Source organism: Pollicipes pollicipes, unplaced genomic scaffold (assembly GCF_011947565.3).
Source record: "Pollicipes pollicipes isolate AB1234 unplaced genomic scaffold, Ppol_2.1 Scaffold_7261;HRSCAF=8764_pilon_pilon_pilon, whole genome shotgun sequence".
In the NCBI taxonomy this organism is placed as follows: Eukaryota; Metazoa; Arthropoda; class Thecostraca; order Pollicipedomorpha; family Pollicipedidae; genus Pollicipes; species Pollicipes pollicipes.
Genome location: NW_023597054.1, coordinates 20,058,846 through 20,070,000, shown reverse-complemented (window position 1 = coordinate 20,070,000; position 11,155 = coordinate 20,058,846). Strand labels below are relative to the sequence as shown.

General features: G+C 58.2%; 1 long non-coding RNA gene across 1 annotated transcript; it reads left to right on the top strand.

The window, feature by feature from the left end:
* Positions 1-5,520: 5,520 nt before the first annotated feature.
* LOC119112603 (uncharacterized) lies at positions 5,521-6,274 on the top strand. The gene is made up of 2 exons (XR_005095753.1): positions 5,521-5,598; positions 5,985-6,274. It is a non-coding gene; the product is annotated as an uncharacterized LOC119112603 (long non-coding RNA).
* Positions 6,275-11,155: the final 4,881 nt, after the last annotated feature.

Genomic DNA, 11,155 nt, shown 5'->3' with positions numbered 1-11,155 from the left:
GGTGCGGCTGTCTATCACGCAAGGAACGACAGCCCTGTTGTATCACATGTCGTCACTTCACGCAACGGAAACGCCGCGACCCAAATCACCGGCGCAGGTATGTGTTGGTCCGGTATGTGTAACGTAAGGGCGCTGCAATTTATGTGTGAACAACGCGTAGGGGAGCTGCTGTATTGTTTATCTCCAGGTGCGTTCTTCTCTCACGCCGAGCTCAGCAGCATGTACCGGGTGATGCTGTTCAACACCCCAGGCGACATATTTTGATAGAAATTCCCCAGCATTCGTTTCCAAGCTAGTCGCGCAGCAACCTGCCCGTCCCCAGATCCGGGCCCCAGCCTCGGATGCGGCGTTGCTGGCCAGAGCCGCACCGCCCAGCAGATGAGTGGTTCCCGGTCACTGGCGCCAGCGTGTCGGGCTAGGGCGGGCCGCATAGCTTGTGCGTTGTTTATAGGCCCGGCGACTCGACTTCAGTGCCCTCGGGTCTTATGGAAAATTCCATACCTCCTTATTAGCCTGGGCGGGAAGGCCTTGGAAGAGCAGCGGAAGAGCCACGCACCACACTGGGGACACGAGAGAGAGAGGGGGAGAGAGGAGAGAGAGAGAGAGAGAGAGAGATGAGAGGAGAGAGAGAGAGAGAGGAGAGAGAGAGAGGAGGAGAGAGAGAAGAGATGAGAGAGAGAGAGAGGAGAGAGAGAGAGAGAGGGAAAGAGAGGGAGGCTGCCTTGAGCCTGATGGGCGTCTCTGCGATTGCCTAGCGTGTATAATTGCCGGCCGAACGACCGCTCTTACGACACACGATCACCGGCAAACTTCTCCGAACTCGGAGCCAGTTCCTGCCCCAGCCGCTGCAGCCTGCAAGTGCGCATGCTCCGAGGAGCGTGAAACTGGACCGTTTGCATGCGGCCGACGCCGCGGGGCGGTGGACGGCGGGCGGCGTGAGTTCGCGCGACGGACGGTCCCACGTGGCGAGACACGGGACGCCGGGTCGGTCCGTCCGCCATCTGTCGGCCGTACCTGGGGCGGCCTCGTTCAGCGTTTCCGGCCTCCTCCTGGCCGCCGGGGCCGAGCCGCCGCCAGCGAGCCGGCCTGGAATCCGGCGCTGGTCCTCCGCGCTGGGCCGATGGTGCTGCTGAGCGGCACAGGATTCTGAGAGGTCAAGCTGCTGGCCGAGGGGGGGGGGCTGTGTAAGTAAGCTGAAGTGACTGAGAAAATGTGGCGCATTCTAATATATAAAATGGGGATTTCTCGTCCGATTTGACCTGTTTCATATTCACCGTTGACGGGACTGACGGCCAATTTCGGGAAGGAGCGGGGCGGAGGGGTGGGGGCTCCCCCAGCTGTGAAGGGATCTCTCCACACCGCTTGCAGCTGTGTCTGGTGAAGCCTTGCTCCTGTTATTCGTTTGAGTGAGACGACTGAATAAGAATAAGGTTGCGGTTTATTTTGACGCGCGGTGCTTCGCTTTGGTCTGGGTCGGGTCATAGACCCGGGAAGTGATATTCCTGGTACAATGCCCGCAACGCCTGACCAGCTTGTGGGCCCGTGCAACCCGCATGTGCGGTGGAGCTCTCATGGTTATTCATAGACCTCAGGGCACATCCGCCTGTCAGGCCGTGAGATAAGCATCTGTTCTTCTGTGCTGCTCCTCGAGCCGCTTTGTTCGAAAGACGTGTAAATGCATTCCAATGCACCGGAGCCAGTGGCGAGATTATTCCTGTTTATTCCACAGTCTCATGCACATTTCATGAGCCCCGTCCGCGAGAACAAACACGCCAATCAAACTGCTCAGCCGCCGGCCGGATTTGCATGCTGTCTGGAAACTCCGCCGAGACGTCGACGACTCCGACATGGAGCGTGTGTGACGCTCGGGCGTGGACTGGACATGGACTGCCCATTGTCCGACCCTCGAGTCTGACGCCACGCGGCGTCTCGTCGCCTCCCGGTGGTCAGCTGACGCTTGGTGCCCTTCCCGCCGTTTCCGACCGCGCGGAGTCGGCGGTCGACCAGCGTGTGGCTTGCCACGGTGTGAAACGCCTGCGTTGCGTCCGTCGGTGTCCGTGTGGAAAGCGGGAAAGTGGAGCTTCAAGGTAGAGTGGCGCGTCGGTTGGTCCCTGGGCACTGGAGCACGCGTGTTTCTCAAAGGGAGCACCGTAGCCTGCATTCCGGTAAAACAGGAGTGCCTCTGAGGAGCATTGATCCGGAAGTGCCATCTCTGCGAGAACGTATATATATATATATATATATATATATATATATATATATATATAATATAAAGACGCTCCTGAAAGACCAGAATCGCTCGGCGAGAAATATACACATGGCTTAACCCAGGAATATGACTACTTCCACCTCTCACAATCATGATCGCCTTCTATCTCACGTCCGAATATACGAGCTTGGCTGAGCTGTTGAGGTTTCTTCAGTATATATGAACCTCACTGAACCGTGTTAACTCCACGATACCGCGCTGCGACGATCCAGCCTCGGCGTTGATCGGCCCTGACCGTAAGATACCTGTAGAGTCGAGCTTCTGAGTATAGCTACAAAAGCCCGGATCCACAGGGTAGGTTACGATACTGGGCTGGGGAAGCGGGCCAGCTGACTTCAGTGACGTCACCGGCAGGACGGCGGGCGGCGGCGGTGCGGCGGAGGCGAGCGTGCGAGCCATTGGCGAGACAACTGGCCCGGCGAGCTTCTGACGGTGAACTGGAGGTCCGATGGTTCGACACGCGGCGGCACGTCTCGTTCTCTATGCGGGAACGCCAGCAGATGTCTCCGTAATTGCGCGTCGCTAGGCTACGCACGCCTGCAAACAAAAACAATCATGTGCCGATTGGGCCGAAGAGGTCAAGCGGGCGCCGGTGCCGACGACGCACTGGAGCGCCGCACGCAACGGCCGGCCCTGCCGCCTTTGGTGCGTGCGCGCGTCATGGCATCCGTCCTATCACCGATCGTATGATAATCAACTTTCTACTCACCGGCGCTGGGAGGGGTGAGATTGAGGAGGAGCCGGCAGCACACGTTTCCCCACGTGCCCGGCGCGGGCTGGCGCCGTGGCCCAGCGCGCGCCGCGCCGACCGCCGGACGCCCCGCACCCGACGCGCCGTTGTCGAACACTGAAGGCCAGCCGATGGTTTATTGGAAGATTTCAAGACTTATTCTTCACCCTGGTGTAATAACTAGTTACTCGTGAGGCGAGGTTGGCGCGGCGCAAAGTTGGCAGGCGGCGGCCCACTGCCGCCGGCGTCACCACGCAGCGCGCGCTCCACCGGCGGCTCCAATAGCCGACAGTCGCCGCCTCCGATCGATAAACCCCGCGCCTGTGTCGGCGGTGCATGCTATGCACGACATGCGCTGTCGCCAAGATAAGCGCCGGCCAAATCGCGGCCATCGTCGGTAATTACAGGTGTGGGCCGGCCGCCGCGGCCCCTGGCGCCGCAGCGCGACTGTGCCGCAGGGCACGCCGCGCTATTATGCATGGAGGCGCCGTCAACGGCCGGATAATTTCGAACCGCACGGCTCCGGCAGCGGCCGCCGTCGGTGAGGCCGTCTCGCTCGGCGCTGAGAACTCTCTCAGGACGGGTGACAGCGGCGCACTCAGACACCACACCTGGGGGGCGCCGTCGCCACAGCCGCCGCGCCCGCCAATTACCGCAATTATCCGCATTATCGGTCACAGAGAGCGCTTCCCACGCGGCGACGACGCCCCGCTCTTCCCTGACCTGGCCGCGCCCCTGCCGGCGCCGAGGTCAGCAGAGCGCGCTACGCAGGACATTAGGGGGCGCGGCGTCGGCGGTCGGCCGCGCGCCCGCGCCGCCTGCCGAACAAAGGCGAGCCGCGCCCGCTTCAAATGGGCCCGAACGGCGCCGGCCTCGCGGAGTTTGGGAAACTCAGGGTCGCCGCGCCGCAGTCGTTACGATTCCAATGGCTCATGATTGCTCGCATTACACTGTGCGCGGCACTTTGTCCGTGGGCACTGCGGACAACGCCCGGATGACACTAATGACATTTAGACAAGCCGAGGAGACCAAACAATGACGACCGACGCTTCGATAATGGCGGCGGTCGAAGCCTGAAATAATTGCCGACAGATTTAAAGCAGGCGGCTCGGCACGGCCACGCCGCCAACAAAGCAGAACCGCGGCGACCGTCGGGCCGCGCCGAAACCGCCGCGTCACGGCGTCCGCGCGGCCAAACTGCCGATCATCGGCGTGGCGTGGCCGGCCACGCTGCGCCCTGCATTCCCGGCGGCCGCTCTGCGCGCGGTATGTGGCTGCGGCCCCACCCTGTATGGCGGACACGGGCGAGCCAGCAGAACGATCGATCGGTCGCGATCGCCGGCGCTGGCGCCGCGTGGTCGGCCACGGGGCCCGCCCGCCACCCCGCCGGGCTGCGGCGCGGCACCGTCGCTCCGGTGGGCCGCGGGGGCCAGACGGAACCGATGGTGGGCTGCGGAGGCCAGACGGAGCCGATGGTGGGCTGCGGGGGCCAGACGGAGCCGATGGTGGGCTGCGGGAGCCAGGCGGAGCCGATGGTGGGTTGCGGGGGCCAGACGGAGCCGATGGTGGGCTGTGGCCCACAGGAGCCCGTGAAAGGCTGCGGTGCACTGCCCAAGTCGATGGTGGGCTGTGCTGGCCAGCATGAGCCCGTGGTGGGATGTGGTATCCCTTCAGAGCCCGAGGCAGATTGTGGAGCAGAATCGCCGGGAAAACGGCGACACCTGCACTGAACAGCTCTCGACTCCACAACTTACCGCTGCCACCGCCTCTGACTTTGCAAGTGAAGTCGCGTACGAGGGATGGCGCCAGAGCCGAGAATGGGGACGCGACCGCTGGCGTAATCCGGTCAGGGACGTTCGTCGCTCATGCGTGTGATCAATGCCGGATACAATGTCGGAAGGGATTTACTTGCACAACCATTGTTGGAGCAAACTGGTCCGCGGCTTCCAACATTTCGTGGTAAGGTAACTCGTAAGACCCGGCTCCCGACCGTCATCTGCACACGGATAATCCTTACTGTATGATATCGTCATTTCAGCCCCGTGGATAGACGGAGGTCACAATCATGTGACCAGCTGTCCATGCCATTGGTTTCAAGGCGTTGACCCAAATCAGAACCGGTCCCCAGCTGTGAAGCCAGCATGTCTATGCTTTGTCACGTGGGAGACACCATATGCAGCCGGTCACCCATCGAACCCCTCGCCGAAGACTTCATGGGGGCCGCCATCCGATACATCCCCGTAAGAGTAGGAGACCACGCAAAGTCCATTCAAAAGGTGGTCCTCGTAGGTCGACGTGGGTGCCCCCAGGCCCCGGTAGTGCGTCGGCGCGACGGCGGCCGCCCGCAGTCTCCGGCCCGAACCTGTTCTCCAGCGACGGGCCATGCGGCGGCCGGCCTCGCCAGCTCAAAAATGTCAGACAATGGTCCGGGTCCCGGCGCGGCGAAGGTCGGCCGACCTGCCGTCATGACGTCAGATCAGATGTACGCCGCCGTCGCTGCGGTGTGTCATATAGCCGGGCGCCGCCGCCAGGGGCGTCGTCAGGGAGCGGCGACGGGGGAGCCGACAGCCGGGCGGACAGGCCGATGGACGGAGGCGAGGTGGGTCTGAAGGAAACGAACGCACGCCGCTCCCCCGGCGCCTCCACTGCTGTGACGCCCCTGACGGGCGCGGCTGCAGGCTGCCGCTGTGATGTCGGGGAATCGACCTGCACAGGTGATGGCACAGGCCGACACCCGCCTGTCGAATGTTGACGCTCTGCCGACGCCTTGGCACGAACGCCAGGGGCGTCACCAGGACGTGAACCCCGGGGGTCCGACCGGTGCTACGCTGGACCCAACATGACGTTCCAGATAGCCCAAACCGCTGAAGCCATAGGATCGAAGCCTACTCCAGGGAACCATGTGGAACGTGAGGGAAAACATGGACCCGATGGCTTCCCATTGGCCACGTCCCTGACCGGACCTCACCGTGACCGCTTTCGCAGGTCCGGCGTTGCTGACTGGCCACAAGTGTTCTGAGGTCTTCGTTCGAGGAACAGCCGCGAACAGCGACGGTTCCGGATGTGAACAGGACGGGGCTGCTGGGCACGTTGGAAAACAACGGGACTGGATGCGTCCAACGCTGGCCCATGCCGAGGCCGAGGGATTAGTGAGGCAACACGAGACGTTATCGCGCCTGCCGACAGTGCCAAGACTGGTTGGGGACCCGGAACTACGCGAGAAATGTCCTTGATGATGTCAGTGCCCAAAGTAACAATACACAATAGAGGCCTCACTTGTAGAAAACAAACGTAAGTGTTTAGACGCTTCAAAGTCCAACGATAATTTGAAACCCGGCAAAGATGATGCAGAGCGCCTTGGTTGCGCTATGCGTCACCATCAGCAGTTCAAACTCGAGCCTGATTCCATAGGCGTAATCTCACAAATCGAGCCGGGTGCTAAGCGGTTAAAAATGTCGCGAGATTCCACAAACCAGTCGAACAAACCGGCTTCTCCCCGGCTTTGGCTCAATCTTTTCGTTAAGTTGAGGGGAGGGCTAGACATCGAGTTGAGGCAATAGGAAACCAGACCCCCGTCTGAATTCCACGATTGATTCGAGGATCGTGCATCTTAGAGCCACTTCTAAATGACACAGGTACCAGGAATTCATACACAAGATCCATACGCATGCATCATATCATGTGCACAAGAATCCAAATGTGTATACTGTGAACCTCCAGTTTTCACTCACCTGGCACCCGCCACCCGGCACCACGGCCTTCTCACCTGAGATTCCCGCCAATTTTGCCGTGTCTCCGCGCGCGGCGCGCGCAGGCGCCACCTGCCGTCTCCGGCACCACTCTGCTGGCGCCCGCGCCGCCTCTCCCCGCGCGCACCGCCAAGGATACCCCCGCGGCCGGGCCGCTGCACATCTTGCGTAACGCTTCGGCATGTCCGCATCACACAAAAACCATTCTCCAAATTACGGGCCGCTGCTCACCTGAGCCGCTCGAGGCGCTGGCCTTGAGTCAGCGCTGCCATCTAGCGGCCGGCGGCGCAACTAGCGAGGCCGCCCCGGACCGGTCCGGCGCCCTGGCTGCCGTGGTGCGTCGCGTGCTCCTTTTCAACGCGCTAGGAACCATACACTAGCGCCGGGCGATCGCAAGCTTCTTGCCCTGTAATCTGCTCACATGCACGAGTCACGTGAACGGGCGCGAAATCGTGACGCGTCGACCTAAGCCGATGGTGGACACGCCCGAAGTCGCGTTAACCAGGCCCAGCTGAGCCCTATGCTGATCGATTCCCTGCGCCTGACGTCGCATGCACGCAGCCCGACCTGTACAACGCCCTGCCTTGCGCGCTCGCACTCGAGCCCCGATCGCGGCCGGCGGTTCGGCGCCGGTCCGGCCCCTCGTGTGGCGATGCCATCGGCCGGCGGTGGGTGTCACGACCCGTTACGTTATCCCCTGTTCCGATCGGTTCCACGCATGTCCGCGGCGCCTATCACGCCATCTGCCGGTGGCGAGCGCGCCGGGAGGCCTCGGGCGCCGGGCCTCGAGTGGAGGCCCGCGTGGGCACTGGTCGCAGCCGCGTCAATTTACGCGGCCACCCGTTGTATTTTTCATGCCGAAACTCCCATGGCCGACTATGATTAATGATTCGGAGGTCCACGAACCCGTGTATTAGCGCAGGACGCGTGTAGGGGCGCGCGCTCCAGAGACGGCGCGGAGAGTACGAGGGCTTCGGGCCGGCGCCGGGGACAGAGGGAATCGTTACAACGCGGGCGCATGGGTGGAGGCTGACCGTGAAGGATTGTGTCATATCTCGTTCTCGATTGTGCGGTTATCTGGTGTTTTAAGAGTTCACCGGGAAATCCGTTCACTGATGTCGTGTTTCACACTCCCGAGCGAAGCGAATGGCCGCTAGAACTAAAACATTCAAAGTAGAAGACCACACAGGCTTCCTTTTGAGTTGCCGTTTGGATTCGATCCCATAAATAAGGCCCGAAAAATATGTGGCCATTGGATATCATTTTACATGGCAGCTTTGAACTTTGCTCAACATTCTGCTTGTCACCTTTGCGCTGAACTCACTGGCACTTCGTAGCTGCGAGTTCGAACACCTGTAGGAAACGTTTCAGCTCGTTCCGACGCATGGTTTTCCAATGGCTTCCACCGCTGTTGTCAATATGCGGGATACAAAAAAACATCGTTATAAAAGCCGGTACATGTGTAGTTATCCACTTTTGCTAGAATCGCCCTTGCATTCCTTTTCATTCCATTTCTATGCCATTAAAAGGATGACGCACCGTTGTGTGCATATGCATGCCTAGACAGCTAACGATCTGTACGTTGTACATACGCTCATGGAAAACCCCTATATGAACCGATAGGTGGCGTGGCACCAGTACCAAATCATCCTTTGCAACGTAAGCCATCAGGAAGGCACGTAGTTAAACGGGTGGTAGCAAACTATTTATCACGAGTGTTGTTTCTCTTAACATCTGAACGCACAAACAGCAATATTAAAATTCAATTCAAATAATGTTTCCCAAAAAAGTCTCTCACGATAGCGTGCATAAGGGAAAACGCGGTGGCTTGTCCCTTAATCTGCTGGTCGCGCCCTAAGCGTTGAAATATAAGACCTCGGGCCATTTGAATGTGTAGAAAAAATACGCCCTTTCTCCATCTCAAAACAAGTTGTCTAGCGTCTAGCTCCGCGCCATTGGTCCAAAAAGCAACTATCTTGCGGAAATAACGATTAAAAATTAATGCTCATGAGCGGCCAAACAACCGAGTGTTTACCGTGCACGCATACCGACATAGCACAGGTGTGGCGAACTGGCTCAAAACTGGACTGTACATGCCTTTACTTGGGGCAATCGACTAAGCCGGCAGTCACTTTAATAAGCAGTTCATTATAATGTAAGGATTGAAGAACTGTGTCGTTACCCAGACACGACGCACGGTCCACAAGCCTATAGCAGCGTTGACAAACGCAACGGTAGCCAGAATTGACACAAGGCACATGGGGGGTCATTTGTCACAAAGTCATTTGTTTACAAGAAACGTATATGTTGATACACTTTGAGAGAGAAAGAGAGCTGCAACGCGTGGCAGGCTATTGTTCGACGTTAAAAAACAGCTTCGGGTCGGCGTGTTTTGGTTTCTTTCTTTTTTGTCTTGCCCCAGGGCACCCTGCATCCTCAACCTAGATTAGTGAGCATCACTCCTATGTCCGAAACGTCGCCAGTTTCGATTTGCGGATTTGTTTGAAACCGGTCTCCAATGGTATATCCATCAGAGCTGAGCTCCTTGCTTTTTTGTTATTTGAATTGCATACGCATATAACTTCGAGTAAAACTTGCCGAAGCGTTACACGCTTAACAATACGTACACAAGGTTGATTTCGAGGAACGGAGACCAGTTTAAATTATACCCAAAGTTATATCCAACGTGGAGCCAAATGAACGGTGACCCTGGCACGTGATCGATTTGTTTTTATGCCCAGGTCTATCGAATAAAGCCTTGGACGTTCTCGGGGACTTCGCCGCCCATTCTGTTCCAACAGTACAAATAAGCCCTGGCTCTAAAGGCGCTTAAAGGCGCGAAGCGCGCTTCGGTGCCAATACTTATGGTTTTTTCCTTGTGGTTCCCTGCAGTCAAGTCTATGGTGAAACGCATCGCAAATGGAATGACAATACCAGCGCAGTGTTCTCAAATTTTGCCCGAAAACTCTGAGAAGTAGTACGGCAAACCTCGAGGACCAGATGAGGAGCAGTGATCGGTGAACTGCCCGGCCCGCCTCCCGGGAACACACTGGCTTACATCAATACCTAGTGTGAGCAAAATCACACTTGCAGTACAGGTAGCACGTTGCGTGACAAAACTCCGCGAAAACTCACAGGTGTCGCTGGTGTTTATGACAAGTTCCCGTGCCCGCATACAACTCTGGACGGAAATAATTAACACCACGTAGTGTTTCCAATAGGACCGTTCATCTGCCTCTGATCCACATGTTCAGCATCGTTCAATGGCGGAACCAAACGGGGCGAGGGAGCAGAACACAAAGAGCAGAAAAATGAACATTGTCTTTCGGCACCTAGATGCCTCAGGACTGGCGGATACGAAGATGAAGGGCTCAGGAACAAACACAAAGAACTCAAAGCTGATGGAGTCGTAGTCGTAGGTAAAGTTTTAGGGCCCATTGCGCTGTCCATGGCTCTACGCTGTTGCGACGGGCCCTTTATGCTCATTTGCCGAAACACACTCTATATGGTTCATAGGTCTTCCACATCTGTCTTGGGTTCTTTCCATTAAAAAAGACCTAGAAAATCAGGGGTGCACCTTACGCTGTTCCCGGGGCCTAATATTTTAACCTGCGGGACACTTTCAATCGCTTAGGGCCCTCCATAGTTTTTCCATTGATTCAGAAAGCTCTACTCTGTTGCCAGGGAATCATAACTTACAATTTTGCGACACTCTCAACCGCCCAGGGCTCATTCAAGTTGGTGTTGGGCTTTCCCGTTTGCTCGGAAGGCTCTCCGTTATTGTCAGGGCTCCTGTCGTCTGTATAACTTAGTTACTTTTCATCGGCCTGATTTCGCTCATCTCCATTCGCAGCATCGAAAAGCTGATTCCCAAACTGGGTTCTGTTCGGCTACCGTCGGCTGCTATCAGGAAGACCAGAAGCGCCAACACTACGGCGTCGGCTTGCCGACGACATTGGTTTCCCACCTCTTCGTGCTGACGAACCTTCTATCACCATACATGCCGGGCTTTTAAGTTGCGCTAGGTCTCAACGTCTTCCATCAATGTAGTCATTTTCTATTTGAGCGGCGCAAATGCTCCGCCCGGACCAGTGCCGTGGCTGACTCCGCTCCACACCAACGCCCATCGCACGGCTGAAAACGTCGGCGTGCGTCCTCATCGCTCGCGGTGTCTCGCCGAGCCGGCCGGGCCAGCAGCGCCGGCGGCGCGCCGCGGGGCACACCGCAGCGCCGCCAGCCGACAGCGAAGGACTTCCCTGTCATTGGCGGATAATGACCCGGCTGATTGGCAGCGCCGCGGTCCCGGCGCGGTCACGTGAGGCAGGCGGGCCGGTAATGCCTGACCCAGGCGGCCCACGCACCGCAATCACGGCCTGGAGCGCGCTGACCGCGGACGCTCCGGCAGCG